The following is a 19,055-nucleotide window of genomic DNA, read 5'->3' as shown; positions in this document are numbered from 1 at the left end:
GCTGTTTGTTCAGTCCATTGATTAAACACTAACTTGGGGGTTAGCATTTGAGCGTTTGATTGCTTGAAGTGTTTTGTGACTTTATGCCATGGTCAGCAATCTAATAATATAGCACCGCAATAAATTGCAATGCCTGTTATTTTTGTAGAGTCGTACAGGGCTAGCTGAAATGCTTACTTTGGTAGGCGGACAGGATAAGAAGCTTAGGTTTGAAGAGAACTCTGTCAAAAGAAATGCCACTCAAGTGGTTATAGTTTTAATAGGATATACACTGTAGATCACCCAGGGAAATTGATGAGATTTGCAGTAATCTAAAGTGCAGTGCACAACTACCACAAGACTACATTTAAAAAACACATTTGTAATTAACTGAAATGACCGTGGTGCTAATGTGACATGAACTCAACATGTTGCCATAGTTGTACTGATTGCAGCTTGGATAGAAGTAAAAGGTAACAGCCCTAAGCCTGTATACCTGGCCAGAATCAACAGCATCTTTTTCTAATCCATAGCCCTGATCATAAAAGGAGGTCTCTGGTTTACACACATTTTATTTAAAAATCAGACTGCTGCAAAAAGCCAACAATCAAGGTAAGTAAATAGCTTTTTTCTCAAATCATCACATCAAACGGATGAGCTGACCCACAGAAAACCAGCAGCTGCTCGACACAGCTAAAACCTCCACGCCAATGAAACAAAGAGAGAATGGAAAAAATGGAAATCTGGATGATTACCATTTAATGAATGATTTATTCAGCATTTTGGGCATCGCACACCTCGACTGTAATGCTCTTTGATGTCAAAGGGAATAAGACAAAGTAGAACAACTGTAGAAGCAGTATGTGTCCTGGCGTGTTGAGACACCTCCAGCCCCTCTGCACTGTTTGTGTTTGGTCTGAAACTGCAACAGGATCTGAGGCCCAGGCTGGGGATGTCACTCCTCAGCTGGGTCCCCTGGGATGTCCTCCCACCATCCCGCAGCTCCACAGACCCTGTGGAACCCTGAGAGAGGAGGGTTGGTGGGGGGACTGGGAATAGTGGAGTCACTCCAGTGATGTTCCTTGTTCTTGCTCACCCTCGCATTACCCTCACTGGCCCCATCTTGACACCCAACCCCTGAGAAGCCGCAGCGCTCAAAGTGAAGGTCAAAGAGCTAAGGAGGACACGCGGAGACAGCCTGATCAAAGTCCAGCAGCACCTTCATGTCAGCTCTGGAAATCTGAGCCCTTCTAATGTTCAAATCCATTCTCAAAAAAAACAAAAAAACATCCTATTTTAACAATAAACACAGCCTACTCTTTCAGTGCAAATCAACATATTGGAATCACCTCTTTTTATTCATTTCCATAGATTAGAATATGTAGAACATTAATGACTTAAACAATCTAATCCAGCCTCATTTGATTCAGAGCTAAATTAAGTGACGGTCATTGGAAGAACAAATATAAAGATGGAGATAAACTAAACGGGAGGCCCCTGTTCAAAGACCAATTCCCATCATTTGTATTAAGCATAATCCATATTCCACGCCATCCGATGCACCTTGTTATTTTAGTGTCTGTGGCTTTTCCACCACATGGTTATGAATGACAGTGCTGAAATAAGGATAAAGAGAAAATATTTTTCATTTAGCAGGGGTTTGTGAATGTTTCATCTTATTGCTCAGATGATGGCCTTTAATGCCACAGCATTCATAACCCATGCCTCTTATCATGGCTCCCTCCAACACTTGATGGAATTTGCCATCGCACAATGGTTGGAAAATACACTTCAAAGGCAAGACGCATCTAATCTCCTCCACTCTGCACACTGCAAATTTGCTGTGATAATAAGATCCTGCCTTCCCAAGCGTTCTTAGGGATCTGAACCAAGGATGAAAATTTCATCTCTCTCTCCTTCCCTCTCTCTCTCCATTTCTATCTCGCTCTCTCCCATTATGGCATCACATGAAGGGGGTGGGGGATGGTGGTAGTGGTGGGGAGGGAGGTTGTGCTGCAGTTTGAGAGAATCTCCGCAACAGCAATACTGCATATCTGTGGAACCCATCCCATCCTTATGTAAAAGCCCTATTTTACCATTTTATTCTAAACACACACACACACACACACACACACACACACACACACACACACACAAGAAGAGAGACACACAACTGACAGCACAGCACAGTGCCCTACTTTCCACGTGGCCCAGAAAGATGAAGCATGACTCCCTCAGAACTGCTATGGGCACAAAAACCTGGTTCAGTGCATTCAGTCAGGCCAGTGCACATCGACGAGCAGCCAACCTACCAATCACATTTCACCAGAGAGCCTCCGCTGCTTTAACTACAGCTTGCAATGCGGAGACATGCCACTAAGATCCCAAAACAGCACCGCATCTTCGCCAAAGTCACAAGACAAGTGGAACTACAGATGGGAAGGCAGGCAGGAAGCCCTCCAGGTAAAGTTGTGTGTTGTGTTTAGTCTGGCGGAGGGCAGGTTGAGGACAGGCTTGTCATCGTAGGCACAGCTGCAGGACATGCTGCAACAACACCCCCCACCTCCGACCCCCACTACTCGATTCCCAGCGCCCTACATACACCACTCCACCCCCTCCAGGTTATCGGTACACATGGAGAAGGTTATGGATGGAGATGCTATCACAGAGAGTGCATTAGCACAACAAAGAGGTGTTTTAGAGAAAGGCCCGCCAGGATAATTATCTGATCCCTTACCAAGATGCTGTGTACGATACAGAATAACATGCTAATGTGAAGACATAGTGTTGAGTGTTAAGGGAGGAGATGCAATTCGAGCCATGGCCATACCAAAAGAAGAAAAACATCACTGTGAAATTGTGGCTTTCACCAGCTTATAACCAGAACGCTCAAACTTTTGTTCCTTAAAGATTTCATGTCCAAAGTTACATATTTTCAATGAAAGCCGTGTGTGTATGAGTCAGTATGTAGCCAAAGTATTGTTGACGTGTATCTTCAAGTCTTTTTAAAGTTTTCCAAAAACAAAAAAAAGTACATCCAAAGCACTTGCGACGATACTAAGCTCATCCATACATACACTGACATGAATTGGTTGTGACATTGGGAGACTTCACGTCAGTTTGAGGTTCAGTATACTAAAGCCCTCGGATTACTAGATGACCTGCTTTACCACCTACCAGCCATGTTGTTAATTTTCTTATTTTTTAACTTTTGATTAAGATTGGCTGAAAGTTTTCATTTGCATGTCCTGGACTTGCATGTAGTGGACAGATACAGATAAATCAATCTTATATTTAACCCAGAGGTCGACTGTCTTCTTTAAAACATTTCTTATGAGTAATGTAGGCATTATATTTCAATATGACACAGTTGACATGCATTAATAAAAACACTGTTATGAATTTGAAAGGAGGAACCCACTCATATCCTCAAAGACCTCAAGACAGGCTCAGTTAAAAGCCTCTGTTGTAATAGAACACAATGTTGGAAACAACAGCCCAATATGTATAAATCCAACTTCACACTTTTATCATCACTCCAGAAGCCGCCTCCAAATGCTACACCACTGTCATGATAGCGATACACTTGCTTCTTATAAGTCTAACATCCCCAGAATTATGTCTGACAGCAGAAGAAAGAAAGACATGTCAGTGACAACAAATCTGTATTTTGTGATTTGCGGTCCTAAAACACAATATAAGTGAGACAGAGAAGAAGTGAGTCCTTAACTTTAGAGAACAGATCTGTGTGGGCCTGCATGTAAAGACTAATGATGTGATTCAGGTGAGTAAAAACGACATGCAAGGCGAGGATAGGTGGAGTGACTCTGCCGTCCTGACCTCTGTGTGAGGAATCTTCTCTAATAATCATCTCAGTCTCACTGGGAGGCAATCGGTGCCAGAGCAGTATTTTGTTAAGGCCAAAAACAAAAGGCTTGTGTGGCAGCGTGTTGCCGAACGTGGAGCGGTGCATGTTATCCAGGTCAGAGTGATCTAATCAGGTGTGAATGAAAGCACTTGGCGGCGCTCCAGGCCTCGCTATGCCGTCATCACTCAGGGGGAAGGAACACACACACACATACACACACACACACACACACCTCACCAGACTTGTAAGGGCACTTCAGCGCAAAAACTACTTCCACAACACTACAGTACATAAAGTAGATTACATGATGTATAGTATCTGTGTAGTGTGGACCTGGGTAACCTATACTATATATACTATATATACTATAACTCAATTTCATAAGTGCTATATACTTTGAATATAATATATATATATCTTCTGAATTGAACAAAGTTTTCACATGTCACTGTGTGGCACAGATCACAGTATGTAGTTTGGACTGGTAGCCATTGCGGAGCAAGGCACTGAACCCCTAACTGCTCCCAGAGTGCACTTCACTTCACATTTGACATGTCTATAAACTCTGTTGATGCATCGGTGTGTGTGTAGTTGCATTTTGGGCCTAATTGTGTAAAAAAAGAGTGAAAAAGAGGTTTCCCATCAAGGATTAAGAAAGTAAATCATTTTCTTCTTCAAGAACTTTACCTCCAAAACTATAAACAACAATAAGACACATAAATAAAAGTTCAATTACATTGTTTAAAATTCTTGCAAAGGACACATCATTGTAATATCCAGAAGCTATGGATATGCAAATATTTTTAATTTCAAAAACGTTACAACTGCACTAAAAACTCCATTCCCAATGTACGCGTGCTAAGGTCGCAGTACCCAGAAGTACTGATGTTTAATACCTAGCCCTCACCCAGACGACTCCTTTCACCTATAGTTCAAAAACTTTCATCGAAGGGGAGATTTTACTTTGCATTGTTTAAGTGTGATGAGCTTGTCTGTGTCCATTATGTCAGATTGAGGCTGCCCTATTTACGGAATATGGCAGAAATAAAATAGAATGTGTATAATTATGTTTTCATCAGTTTATAATCATATGAAAATAAGTATTGTTATATTTTCATTATCTTAGAATGAGTCTTGTATATCTGTCTTCTTTCACAGAGTCCTCAATGTTTCTACAGAAAATACTTTAGATTCATTTATTATTTTTTTTATGTTAATGAGATATTTAACCAAGGTAAGCGCACTTCACTAAGGATCAATTAATAAATTTAAAAACCCTATAATAAATCATCCACTTATGATGATCTAAAACAAAGAAGAGAGCTGATTCTCACATTTGACACAGTGGAACCAATCAAACGAGCTCAAATAAGGAAATTAAATTGAAAAGAAAAAATTAAAATTTCTATTCATCAAATCATTGTTTTAGCATTATCCAAAAATTATTTGGATAAATCATTTCAATCATTCAATCATTTCCTTTTTAAAATAAGCCACACATTCACAGGTTTCATATTCTCATACATAATAAGTATACATCCTCCATAATACCTCCATAATGTCTAAACAGTGCAGTTTAAACTCCAATAAATGACACAAAACTCTCATGGTGTTTTTTTTTCTTTTCTTTCCCTGAGCAGTGTCATCTAAACTCCACCCAAAGCGGCAGCCATTCAATAGAGAAGCCTTCCACTTTCAATGGTCTGAGCTCAGGCCAATCACAGCGTCCCCTGCCCCCCCTTGGCTCCCAGGCCTTCAGCCAACCGCAGCAGCCCTCGTTCGACACGTGACTCTATGTGCTGCTGTCCATCAACTGCTTCATATATAGTGCATGCAAGAAAATGTGGAGCAGTTCAATAACTTGTGCTGTAGCCAGGCTGTGTGCGTGTGTGTGTGTGTGTGTGTGTGGGGGGGGGGCTCATGCACGTGGGAATGTGTGTACTTGTTTACCTATGTAGCACGGAAGGAGAGAGAGAGAGGGAGGGTGAGATAGAGAAAGGGAGAGAGAGAGAGATTTGTAAGGCACTTGTATCTGCAAACTACTGGCTGTGGTCCCACTAGAGCTAGGGAGATCTGACTGAAATACAGTGTGAAAGAGTGTGTGTGTGTGTGTGTGTCTGTGTGTCTGTGTGAGTCTGGGAGAGACAGAGACACGCAGGCAGACAGACACAGAGAGAGAGAGAGAGAGAGAGAAAGAGAGAGAGAGAGAGGAACCCGTTCAACCCATTTCAGCAGCAACTTTTCAGCCTGTCTACTCGAGGTTTCTCCACGAATATGGAAGCTTTTCGCTCTCTTGTGTTTGATCCCCCCCACTGACATCCAGTCACCGCCGATTCATGCTGCCCAACTTTTGGCCACGCTTTAGGTGAGTATCTGAACTGCTCCTCTATCTTAGAGTCTTTTAATTTCCAACTTCACTGATTAAAAACACTTGCCATTATCACTTTTCCACTTATTCTGATTGTGTTTTATACTAACATAGGAGCTGCAACTCCATTCAAAAGCTCATGACTATTTCTACAAATTGATTTAAAAAAAAAAAGTTTTTTTATTTTCACATTAAGGTCATTTTTAGTTATTTGTGATACGTATGAGAGCATTTGTGCTTGGTACAGTTTGTATAAAGCTGTGTGTGTGAGTGTGTGTGTGTGTGTGAAACCAGACAGAGGCTCTGTGTGTGGGAGAGTTTTGAAAAGGATGTATGTGCGAGAGAGAGGGAGACAGAGAGAATGTGTGCGCCGGACAAAGTGTGCCAAGTGTGAAAAGTGTGTGTGTGTGTGTGTGTGTGTGTGTGTGTGTGTGTGTGTGTGTGTGTGTGTGTGTGTGTGTTTGTGTGTGCGTGTGTCGTTTTTTTTCTAAAGCTTGCTCTGTGGGAATGCGGACTGCGGTAGCCAGTAGCGATGTTTGACTGGGAGGAACTGAGCCAGACAGTAGACAAAAGCGAGCAGGGCCGTCCAGACAGGGCAGGTCAGCCATTAGAGGCTGCGAGCAGAGGGACAGGTCAGCCAGCTGCTGCTCCGCTCCTCGAGGGGAGGGGATACCCCGCCTTTAGCGTTAGAGTGAGGGTTAGAGTTGCGGCTGGGGTTAGGGGTGACCATGCTTCACTTCATGACCGCCTCTCAAAGTGCTCACCTTGCGAGGCGCCCTCTCCCACTTTGAGAAACCCCCGGCGTGCTTTGTAGGTCGAAAATTAGGCAGTTGAATGAACTAAAAAATATATATATATATATAAATTATTTCCCTTGAATCACCATGGAAATCTCCCAGCGCCGGTTTGTGTAGAAATTTGGCCGGTGCCTTTTGTAAAGCAGCAAATCTGAATTGAGGAATTCAGAAAAGCTGACGTCGATAACTTGCTGGAGTTAACAAAAACTACCAAGGTGAAGGGAGGAAAATGCAGCAAAGGAAGTGTAAATGTAGGAGGCGGTTAAATATAGACAGCAACAAAAGAGGAAGAAGAGGGGACACTGTGATTTTCACAGAGGTTGTTTTTTTCTATTCCCTTTTTCGCTGGTTTTCCCCGCCGGCTTGCGTGGGGGTCGCTGGCTTTGGAATGCATTTAGTGACAGGAAACACTGGCTGTCCCTATACTTTTTTTTATCCTAGTCTGCTTTTGTCCAAAGCTCTTAATCCACTACAAAAAAAGCCGAGAGTGAAGGAGTATAGCAATGATCAGAGAAAAATATCGCCCCGGATCACACATGTACACCACACTCGCCGCCGTGGTCAACCCTTTATAAAAAAAAAAATAATAAAAAAAAAAAAAAAAACAGACTCACAGACAGCACAAAGGCTTAACACTAGGACAAACAACACGCGCACATAAACAAGTCTGCATTAATATCCGAGGGCTGGCGGTGATGAGAAAAAGCAGCTGTTGAAGCGACGCACAGCTGCTATAGTTACTGAAAAACAAGTGTCATCACTTTAGGTCACAAATTCAGATCAACAAAACAAAAACAGTCCTGGCCGATGTCTGGAAAACATTAATTAGAAAAAGACCCGGTGTGTGTACATGTAGCACATCTGAGGCTCTCCGACTGAAAGCAGAGGACAAGTCATTCTCTGAAATGCCTGTACATGTAGAGTCTTGTTACCCAGATACACATCTCAGCCTTCATCACCGGCAATGGCTGGCAACTGAAGTCATACACTCTGTAACCCCAATCAACAGAGCCTTTCAGTGAAGCCGTCACTGAAACGCATGCTTCTCAACTATGCACTTCAGCCTACATACAGCCTCTTATACAAGAGTGCCGTGTCTCTGGAGGGGGGAAAACACTGCTCTTTCAAAAACAGTGACAGCAACAACTTTACAAATTGTTGAAGGATTACAGATAGTAAAGTCCTGTGTTGACAAAATGATAACACTCCTCTCTGTGGAGGCGAATTTGAGGGATTACATTTTTTTGTCCTTAAAATGGCTACGCAGCATTTAGGTTTCCAGTATCACTTGTTGATCAGCTAACATCGTCTGTCAGTTCAGAGAAGGCAGCAGTTGTGTAAGTGGCTCCCGTGACCCCGCACACCTCGGCCCAGACCAGCCTGGCCCAGCCTGAGCTGGACTTTGGTCCCAGGCTTGGAGTTCTATAAGTCCCCCTTGCTCCCTCCCAGGCCTGTGTGTGTACCTGGATTTGAATAGAAACCAGACAGAGATGCCCCCCTCCTCCTCCTCTGTCACCACTCCCGCACGGGACAATGAGGATTTGTTAGTGCTCAGCCGTGAGCCTGCTGACACAAAGCGTATACCCCTCAGTCCCCAGCCCTGGAGTGTAGCAAGCTGCAGCACAGGCGGGCAGGACACCAGCAGGGGGGCCTGGGGTGGGGGCTGGGGGAGTGGGGGCAGTTTGCAGGGGTGGGATTAGCAGACAAGAGCTCTGGGTTGGGGGATGGGGGCCTGAAATGAACAGGAAATTACTGCCTTTGATGAGGCAGAGGCAGATTCGCGCAGGCTGAACTCCTCCGGGCCTCTTCTCCCGGCCGTAAAAAACCTGTTTGAGCACAAAATGTCAAAACACTTCAAGGCCCCCATGTGTCACTTCCCTCTGGCTACGATGGACTTGTTAAGTCCATACACAGGTGCTAAGCAAACACTCGCAAAAGTTTGCGCTCCTCTCTCTTTCTCTCTCTTTTTTCCCCCCAGCTACTTGCTGCCCCCTCCCCAGCCTTTCCCTTCCTTTCCTCTTCCTCCCTTCAGACGCCAGCCCCTGACCATGTCATGGGAATCCTATTAAGCTCTGCATCCATCTGACCCATTTTCACAATCTGAAAAAAATAAATCACAGCTCAATTTATATCACACTGCGGGGGAAACCACAGAGCCCGGCATTTATATTTAGCCTTCTGCATAAATATTTCAAAATCCATGAAGGCGTGGAAAATATTGTAAATATACTGGTCAGGACATGAAAGGAAGAGGAGCACAGATGGAGAGATATATGAATGTGTAAAATCTGGATTTCTTATGCTTTCTATGAACCATTATTTATCGCTCAGTCAGGTATGAAAAAAAACAGAGTTTGCCCAACATAGCTGCTGGGGCCTTTAGCAAACAACAGGAGGAGGGGGTGCTGTGTTAAGTCAAATTTTCTACATGGCTCGACCTCCTTCACAATCAAATAATGATTCAGCGTCAAGTCTACTGCATTCTTTCCACTGACACCCACTACATTTGAATCTCAAATGTCTCAGAGAACTCCCCGTGTACGTGCGTGTGTGTGTTTGCGTTCCTGAGTGTGAGGGGAGATGGTAATGTGTGTTCAGTGAATATCAGGGTCGATTAGAGAGTCTCGTCTGGTCGGGCTACAGCAGATTAGACAGGCGGAGCAGATACAGGCCGCGGGCTGGTCGTCTGGCGCTCTGACCCACATTGCGCTGATGTGCACGTCACTTCCCATAACACAGAGAATCGGACGGCACATCAGCTGAGTGCGCCGTGATCTGCATACCCTCCCCGTGGGCGAGGCCTCGCTCCCTGTAACCTCATGCTGTCATACGCCAACCCTGGCCGTCGCACAGGCTGACTACAGGAAGTGTTGGATGAGTCACAGTGAGGCATCGCCATCACGACTTTTGGTCCTAACTGTGTGGGCGGTAGATTGGACATGCTAGCAGAATGTTGACCTTGATGTTAATATACAAATATGTATACAACATTTAATCTGCAGAATGTCAGGTCAAAGAAGTGAAAGCTTGTGATAGAGAATCCTCTGTGCTCCACTTTTAGCCAAAGGCAGCATGTATCAAAAGGAATATCATCTTCTCTTTAGAAGGCGATGACTCGGACAGGGTTTTTCCATCAGGTCGTTGTTTATACTTTTCTGAGAATGAAGTAATGCAGTTTGTCAAGCAGTTTGAGTGTTTAGTTTAAGGACGGGTGGCTTTTCAGCTGAACCTTCTTCTTTAACTACCACTCCACATGTCCCTGCCCTCTGCAGGTGACGCTCAATGGGAGTTTAAGGTTTGGTTAAAGTGCAGAACGTTTACAAAAAAACATTAGATTGACTCTGATCTCTCAGTCTGACATTTCAACAAGTACTCGGACCAAAAATATGTGTACTCAGGCAGCCAGTCATCGGCCTGTGCTTTCATACTTATAGGTATATAAAGTGAGGCCTCTGTGGTGGTTCTGCAGATGGCTGACCGAGACAGGTTTGTTAGCAGGCTGCCTGAAAGATAATTGGCAGCTATGGAGTGAAAAGCGGGCTCAGCAACAGATAAGGGCCGTGTGGAAAGCTCCATAATCACCATGGATTAGCAAATGATAAATCATGGGTTCACACAAGTATGCTGTCACTGCTGGAAGAGCTGGAGAGAGAGAGAGAGAGAGGCAGGAGAGAGCGGATGAGGGGAGATATGAAAAGAGTGGGATAGAGAGCATGTGAGAGGGAGAGAAGAGAGTGAATAGTATGGGAAGATGTGGATGTTTTTGCTTTAATTCAAAAGGAAAAACACAATAATACCATCTAGCAGGTCAGCAGGAGAGGCAGGCTGAGAGGGGGAAATGAAAAGAGAGGAGAAATTAAAAGCTCTGCCAACACTCCGGCTAATACAATCTTCTGCCTGTCAGATTACCTTCTTTAATCCAGAAAGGTTTAACGCCTCTTAGAAATCTGAAAGGAGACATGAATTCAGCAGAGATTTTCCTCTGCTAGAGAGGAGGAAGGTGCCGGGGAGGAGGGTTAAGTCTCTGAGCAACTCTCCAAAGCACTAGCCTCGACAACTCTGCTGCACAGTCGTCAAACTGCTATGCAGAGGATCAGCCAATTCAAACCGCCCCAATGTTTGACTTAAACTGTCTGTCACAGAGTGATGCGTTTATGCATCTCTAAAAATATCATACATGAGCTCTGTGTGTTTTACCCGGAGTGAATGGCTGCCTGTCTTTCAGAAATACATACAAAAAGATGAGCTTAACTTTGGCTTAGGCGGAGATGATCAGGTCAACAGAGCACAAAGCGCAGCACAGCGCATTAAGGACACAGTGTCCCTGCTACTGCGACGCAGCGACAAGCTCCCCTACTGGGACTGATGGCGATGCTTTGAAATGTTTGTCACACAAACAAACAAAAAAAGAAAAAATGGCTAATGTGGATTTATGGGAATAAAACGCCACCATAGACCAAACACAGAGAGGATAATGGCCTTGTTTAGTCTAGTCAGTGTAGCAAGGCGCTGCCAATGCCAGTATTAGAGGGTCTGATTTCAACTGAAGCTAAAAATGGAGGACAGTGTGGTATAAGGGGAAAATGAGCAATTTGAGGTAAAAATGTTGCACTTTGCGTATCTAACTTTGTCTTCTGTGTTTATGTTTCTGGGTTTTCTGGGTGCAGCTCGATTTTGACACCAAAATGAGTTGTTTCGCTTGTTGTCCTCCTCTTTCTGCTAAACAACATCAGCAATTATTTAGATAGACTAGGTCTGTCTGGCTGTAAGGTGGCAGAGGCACCATCTGGTCAAAATAAAGGTCAATCAGTATCCAGATCATTCCCATGCTGGCCCAACCTGCTGGCTCCTGATAACGAAAATGTGAAATCAAAATTGCCGCTTGTGATTTTCACTCCTCTGCTTCCCTGCTCTGTGCCATTTCTAAATCTCCCAGTGTGAGGCTTCCCTGCTTTGTGGGTGGGGTGGGTGCATGAGACGGAGGGTGTTTTAAGATGATGATCATGGTGATAGCCTGGTTTTCCTGCTCCCTGCTGTTTATTACTGCAGTCCAGGGTGCAGCGAGTTCTAGCACCAGGCAGATGAGGAAAATGCTGATCCCCGTGCTCGCCGACGATCCCACCACTGCACTGCGTCGACTCGACAGATTAAAAACATGGATTATGTGCCATAAGTGAGCGTTGTATAACTTTTTATTCAGGGTTCCTTGAGGATAAATTCTGTTGTTGACTCAATTAAGGCCCTGAGATTCAAATCGACCGTGTTCCTGAATAACGAAAGATGATAGTTGGAGCGAGGATTTTGGGTGTGAGCTTCGACAACGCTAGCGTTCAAACAGGGGCAGCGAGTCTGACCTGGGGATAGTCTGTTGAAGATAAAAAAGTGGCAGCGAGCTCCAGAGAAATGTCACGGTTAAATCCAGAAGACAACCACAAAGGGCTCTCTCATCCCGCTTTGTTAGAGATCCTCAAAACTGCTGCGAAAAGAGCCCGGGATACATATTCATCAGCTTCAGCGCTCATGACTCAAATGCGCCGACAAAGCTTTGGTGAAGAGAGGAGTGTGACATACAGTGCATTTCTCTCGGTCATGCTGCGGGAGTGGATAAGTCAACTAGAGCCAGACTGACGTGACGTGATCAAGTGCATCAACGCTGGGTTTAAAGGTGCACAGCAGTGAGAGAAGAGAAGAGAGAAAAACAGGGCCAACAGACAGTCATGTCAATCAGCTTTGGAAAGGCAGAGGGTGAGGATACTCGCTGGTGCAAGAATAACTGAGGAGGAGATGGGAGAAAGGTAAGTCATAAGGCGGTATGATAAAGGCGGTATGATAGAGAAAACAGTATGTCCTCGTCAAGAGAGAGTCACGGGTTAATGCTGAGAAAGGAGCTGGCAGCAGAGATAGGGGCTGGCTCAACCACAGTTAAGGTTGCAAATGAAACCCCTGGAGCCTTGGCAGGATGATCCATGGCACGTGGAGGCAGAGTGTTTCTGGAAAGGCTTGGCACCCCGCCTGAAGGAGTCCCTATGCTGGAGCAGGGCCGGCCTGGACACTGCTGCCTGTGCCCAGGTTCAGCCAGTATGACGATTCAACGGTCACAAATTGTTTTATGCCACCTACGACCCCAAGAAATGCACTAAGACCGATGCTTGACGGAAAAGTTCTCTAACTATTCAGCTGCTTTTTCCACAGACAGGGTTGATTTGGGTTTTTGTAGGGTTATTTCTTGCCAATACTGTGTATCTTTGGTGAGGGGAGTTTCCAGCACTTTGAGGAGTGCATAGTAACCAACCCAGTTACAGTCCAGCAATCTTTGCATGTGATCATCAAGATATGATGATCTCCATATTCTCTCTCTTGAACTGGATCCATGGGACTCCACTGACACAGTTCCAAAATGGTTTACTAGAATCAAACCAATATCTACCAATATACAGCTAAAGCAGTTCAGGCCATTTCTAAATATAAAATCATCAAATTACATCATACTTCATGCGTCATGTGAATATTACTGCCAATGCAAGGGCATCATTGGTATAGAAGCATAATTTATTTATTGACTTCCACATTTTATATCAGGACTGATTTATCAGACCATTCACGCTTGTGTGACAAACGCATCAGCGTGGCAGCTAAATATGAGAATGTTTGAATCCTCTGCACTGCTAAATCTCATTATAAACTTCTTAATTCAAGCAGATATTAAAATGTCCAATCTGACTTAAAGCCTATTTTGTGACTGACACAGCAATTAAGGCATATTTTGAATTTGATTGAGTTTGCCCACGAATAGGATCACACATGGAGCCAGTGATTTTAGCGATTTTAATCTCCTCATGCACTTCCATTAGGGGATGTCTCGCAGTGCCAGTGGACGGTGAAATAATAATTGTCAAGAGGTGTGATGGGATGGGAAAATCTGTAAGAGCATATGCTGGCAGTATGCCCGAGTATTTCTGAACAAACATCTGAGCTATGCTGGAAGTGTCAGGTTAACTGTGGGTACAGTTATGTGAGCAAAAGATTTACTATCGAGGAAAAGGACAGATAATAATCTAGTTTTCAATATCAAATGGCAGGAATTGATGCTATGTATTTTCAAATCTTTTAGCTCACATGATAGGCACACTTCTTGTGAGACATGTGAGATTCTGCAGAATGAAAAGTGAAAGAACAATTTCCCATGAAAAAAATTGGGCCTTTTTCTTAACAGAAAACCAGAAGGTGGTTGTGTACTGTGACAGTTGGAATGTCAGGGTGTGGACTGGAGATTGAGTTATTTTTTGGGGGATGTCTGCATACATTCAGCTTCCAACCCAGGGACATCAGTTCTTGACTCAACATTTTAAGTTGCTGAATTTGTCAGATTTCACCTAAAGCTTAACTGAACCCAACCTCAGCTCTTACAGAGACAAACAGTAGAGCAGTGAGTTATTGTTCATGGTGCACAAACTGAATTACCCTGGGGTTCAAGTATGAGAATATATTCCCACATGGATTTTAGCCCGTGTTTAAATCTTTGAACTTTTTACAAGGCTTAATCCTATCTAAAGAAAACCCACAGCACTATGGTTACACTGATAACTCTGCATATAAGGATCTACTTTTGGGTCTAATCTTATTCCTGCCCTTAAGTTCACCATTTTACACAAGAAACAGCTTAAATGCTGTGTCCAACCCGTGCAGTCCTAATATAACATGTATGGTACACCGACTTCAGGAATTTGAGCTCACTTTTGCTTAATTTTCTTGCATCTGTGTTGCGTTGGCCTCGTTTCCGGCAGCACGGAGTCCTGACTTCAGACCAGCCAGCTATGCAGGCAACACGACTGAGAGTACACTGTGTGCTTCTCATTGTCCAACCCCTGGAATGTGCTGACGACGCAGGGTTCACACTGGTTCAGTCACACTGTTGCACTCTTCACTCTGGCTCTGTCAGACTCTCATGCTCACCCAGCTATTTTTACACATGCAATACTTTTGCGAGTTTGTCAGTTATGCAAAGTGTCTTGGGACCACGCCAACAGTGGTATTATCAAGAACCCTGATGCGGAAGTGTGGCCACGCCTCAAACCGATGAATAAGTCAGCGCGCTTGTAGGCTGTGAACATACATACATTTCCCATAAGTTCTCCCAAGTGCAAGGAGGGCGGAAGTCAAGGCAGATGAAAAAAAATTAAGAGAGGGGAAAGAAGGAGAGATATTTATAAATGAAAAAAACCTCTGTCTGTCTTGGGCATGCAGCCAAAAAGTACATGTGCCAAGGAGGGAAGCCATTGAAGCCGGAGCCAGAGGGACTGAAAAAACTATTACTTCCCACCTTGTCTGTGAGTAGAAACACAGAGAGAAATTAGGAAACTGTGGGAGAATTTATTCTTTGGAAAGAAAAAGAACCAAAAGGCATTTAGCTAGTAAGAGCGTCTTAGAGATAAGAAAACAATAGCTGGCCATGGCTTGTACACTGTTGTAGGAGTATGAATAAAACACAAAAGCTACTGTCCAAAAGATTGTTGTTGCCAATTATTTATCAATATATTCAAAAGCCTTTGTCCATCACCGTGTTGGTTATTTTGAGTCAAGGTGAAAATCATTTTTAAGGTGTTTCTTGACCTGACCTCTGGGTTCTTGTTTGGGCGTAAGCACTGAAAGGAACAATGGCAGCCATGAAGACAATTAATGGAAGACATGAAATTGAGAAATATTTTAATGTTATATTGAAGTCTCCTGGTCAGTGAACCGTGTCAAAGCCAGAGAAAGTGAATTGTGCCTCCTTCTTCCCAAAGTGTTCATTCATTATGCAGAGAGCAGGAGAGTGTGGCTTCGTTCTGAAAGCCTGTGGAGAACACACAGAAAATCTGCAGATCCAATTCTCTCATTTTCCATCTGATTGATCTAACAGAACGTGAGTCCTACAGAACTGCAACAAATCTCTCTACAATGAGCTGCATCATATATTCACTACCTCCCTAACAGGTTTCAGTACCTCTTCGAATCAAAACCCTAACCTACATAAAGTGCGAGAACCCGATGTGAAAAGAGGATGCAGAACAAACAAAATACAGTGTTCTAAATCTCTTTTCTGTGTTGAGGGAAGCGGGCGAAACAGGGGAGAGAAAGACAGAAAAGGAGAGACAGACACACAGACAGAGAGAGCATTAATAAAACATGACTGCATGATTTTCCAACCTCAAAGAGGCGAACACAGGAAGGCGCACTCCCAGAGCAGTAGCTGAGGTTCAGCGCAGGGTGAAGGGAACAGTAATCTCTAACTAGCTCAACACTGCAGTGCACTAGTTTAAGCTGTGGGGCACAGCAGCCTTCTCTGATCACACTTGTGCCAATTCGCCGCCTTCCACAAGCCTGACTGTCTTCTGTCCCTTATTCATGCCATTTCTTATTCTCTTCCCCTTTTTTTGTTCTTCTCGCTGCAGGCTGACTGTGAAAGAAGCGCAAGGCTCGACGGAGACAGATGAGAGTTTTGTTGGTAGTTTTGCAGAAGGCGACGATGATGACAACTATGATGGCGTTCACCGTGTCTGCAGGGCTATTTAAGGAAACCAAAACCTTTGCATCACCGCCTCTCCCCGCTCCTGCTGGCTTCTCGTCAACGTCATTTGAACCTCCACACCGACAACATGGGTGGCAAAACATCTTGGCATGAAGTTGCTTCGCACAGGCCAAGAGAAACACAGAAGCACACACACATACACACACACACACAGGATTGTGATCCTCACAGAACAAAGTTATACCTAGCTTGTCTTTCTTGCTGTCGATTAGCATTACAAAGTTAGCATTTTCCATTGTGTGAACCATCTGTGGGCTGCTGGGGCAGACATATAAAACACTGACAGGTCTGACATCATAACAGGCTCACGAAAAAAACATAATTTAGATCTGGATTTAAATTGTAGACATTTATATATGTGGTTTGAATGGGAACCAACAAGTGAGGGACAGATGAGCTGCTGTGATTTTCCACTTGTCTGAGTCAAACTGCAGCAACAAAGCCGAATGAAAATAAACTGGGTAGCTTGATTTTTGGTACTCGTATGTTGATTCTTTTTGACAAGTCAAATAGCTGCCTATCAATCAAACAAACCAACGGCGAGACACACAAAGTTCTTCCTGGTGCCCACAGTGAACATTCAACGCTGTCGGTGAGTTTGCGCTCTAACCAAAACCATCGACCGTTGACTGTACCCTGAGGGACACCACAGCACACACTTCTATGATCGTCGGGAAGCCATACATTGTGACATTTCAGTTCCGCTCTCCCCCAGAGCAAAATGCAGAACCACCACACGTCTGGTGGTCAAACCTGTGACAGTCAGTTGGCTGGAATGGCCGGGACATATTTCATCAGGACCCCATCAGCTGCAACGCTGTGCGGTGTCCACTCTTAAGGCTGCAATAAACATTCATTGCTGTCGGTGGGTTTACTTGAGAATAACTCACTGATCAATGAATGCAGACTGCGGTTCAAACACCTCAATAACCAACGATTCTGACAAGAGCAACTGATGTGTAAGAAGAAATAAAGAAAGATGTGAATGGTAATGTGAAGAATAAGGTAAATCTTTTTTATAAATTCTAAATCTAGATTGCATGGACCGTGTGCAGTGTACTGACATAACATGACATGAACAGCTTAGCATTAAAGTTCAGATTTTTCAAATAGTTACCACTAGCTGTGTGTCCAATATTTAGAGTTTAACGGTGTTTCTTTATTGTTCAAACTGATTTAAAAAAATAATAAAAAATACATTTTTGAATAATTATAGTGGATGGAATTTTATTCATGGTGCCATTGATAAACTTTGATATTCAACAGCAACATCTCATGTAAGATATACTGTGTCTGATAGTCAAAATAACACTCTGTTAACAGTTTTAAATTTGATTTGATTTGACAGTCTATAGTCCAAAGTAACAAGGACATTTGCTTCTAGGAGAGATGTCAGTAATTTTACTGATTAAAAGTTATCTTTCAAAGCTGTGAGCACCACAAACAAGATTCCATTCACCTCTATTGTATCAGCACGGCGGCAGACATCTCATTGTATAATCACTTTGAATAAATAAAACCAAAACTATCTGCTTGACTAGATACCACTCATGGTAAGTGATCATTTGGATAAATCACACGTACATGAAAGCATAGAGTTTCAGGTATCGTATGTGTGTGACAAATTCTGCAATTAGTGGCTTTAACTCTTTTCAGTACACTGTTAATAAAAATAAATCAACTTGCAGAAACTTGAGTAAAGTAATCTATAACAGTAAACAACACATTGAGAAAATACTTGTAACCCATCTTTGAGCACAAAGATGTTCAGTAGGCTGCAGGATTTTTGAGGCTCATACTAAAACCTTTTAATTCTTGTTTTAGACAAGATGTTTTATTTAACACTGGCCTTGCATACGCTGAGGACTGAGGCTCTTGATTTCACAGACATTCATTTTATTTTTATGTTTTGCTGCAGCAGTGAAGAGATTTCAGCTGACAGTCCGATCCAAAGCACACGGGTAGGGGGTTTGAGCATGTTGCCTAAAGCAGGCTTCCCACCATAACGCACATGTTAAATTCCACGGCATTTCTCTGCTTTTCCATTACTAATGTGACAGTTTCTATTGTGTTCCGTTGTTGTTTATTAATGTTGTCCACTTTCCACTCCTTGCCCGGGCTGAAATTCAACTGCAACAAATGTGTGAAACAAGCTGCAAAATCTAGGCGGCTCTGGCCCACAAAGCTCCTGTTCTTTGTATATTCTAGTGTACATTCATCTAAAGTTTGCATGTCTACAGCATTTCTCCAAAATCCATGATACTCCAGGAATTCCATGACCAAAGGGAACTCTGTCAAGGACACATTTAAAAAAACAGACAGGCTGCTTTGGGAGTTGTACCTGGGACTTTTGGAATTAAATTACAGGACAGTCACCCAAATATACTGTAACTAAAATGTAACACAGAGGTGAAACAGACAAACATGCTAAACTGTGCCTCAGTTTAAATCAACCCCCTCAAATATATGTGTTTT

The 19,055-nt window shown here is 43.4% G+C and overlaps 1 protein-coding gene and 1 long non-coding RNA gene across 2 annotated transcripts in view; one reads left to right on the top strand and one right to left on the bottom strand.

Moving 5' to 3' along the window:
- The window catches only part of nr6a1a (nuclear receptor subfamily 6, group A, member 1a), a 75,445-nt gene that overhangs the window by 37,624 nt on the left and 18,766 nt on the right, over window positions 1-19,055 (bottom strand). The window lies entirely within an intron of this gene.
- On the top strand, window positions 5,376-17,050 carry LOC109139774 (uncharacterized). The gene is made up of 2 exons (XR_002042302.2): window positions 5,376-6,212; window positions 16,444-17,050. It is a non-coding gene; the product is annotated as an uncharacterized LOC109139774 (long non-coding RNA).

This window comes from Larimichthys crocea, chromosome III (assembly GCF_000972845.2).
Source record: "Larimichthys crocea isolate SSNF chromosome III, L_crocea_2.0, whole genome shotgun sequence".
In the NCBI taxonomy this organism is placed as follows: domain Eukaryota; kingdom Metazoa; phylum Chordata; class Actinopteri; family Sciaenidae; genus Larimichthys; species Larimichthys crocea.
The sequence above is the reverse complement of the archived record's forward strand: the minus strand, read 5'-3'. Positions and strand labels throughout refer to the sequence as shown.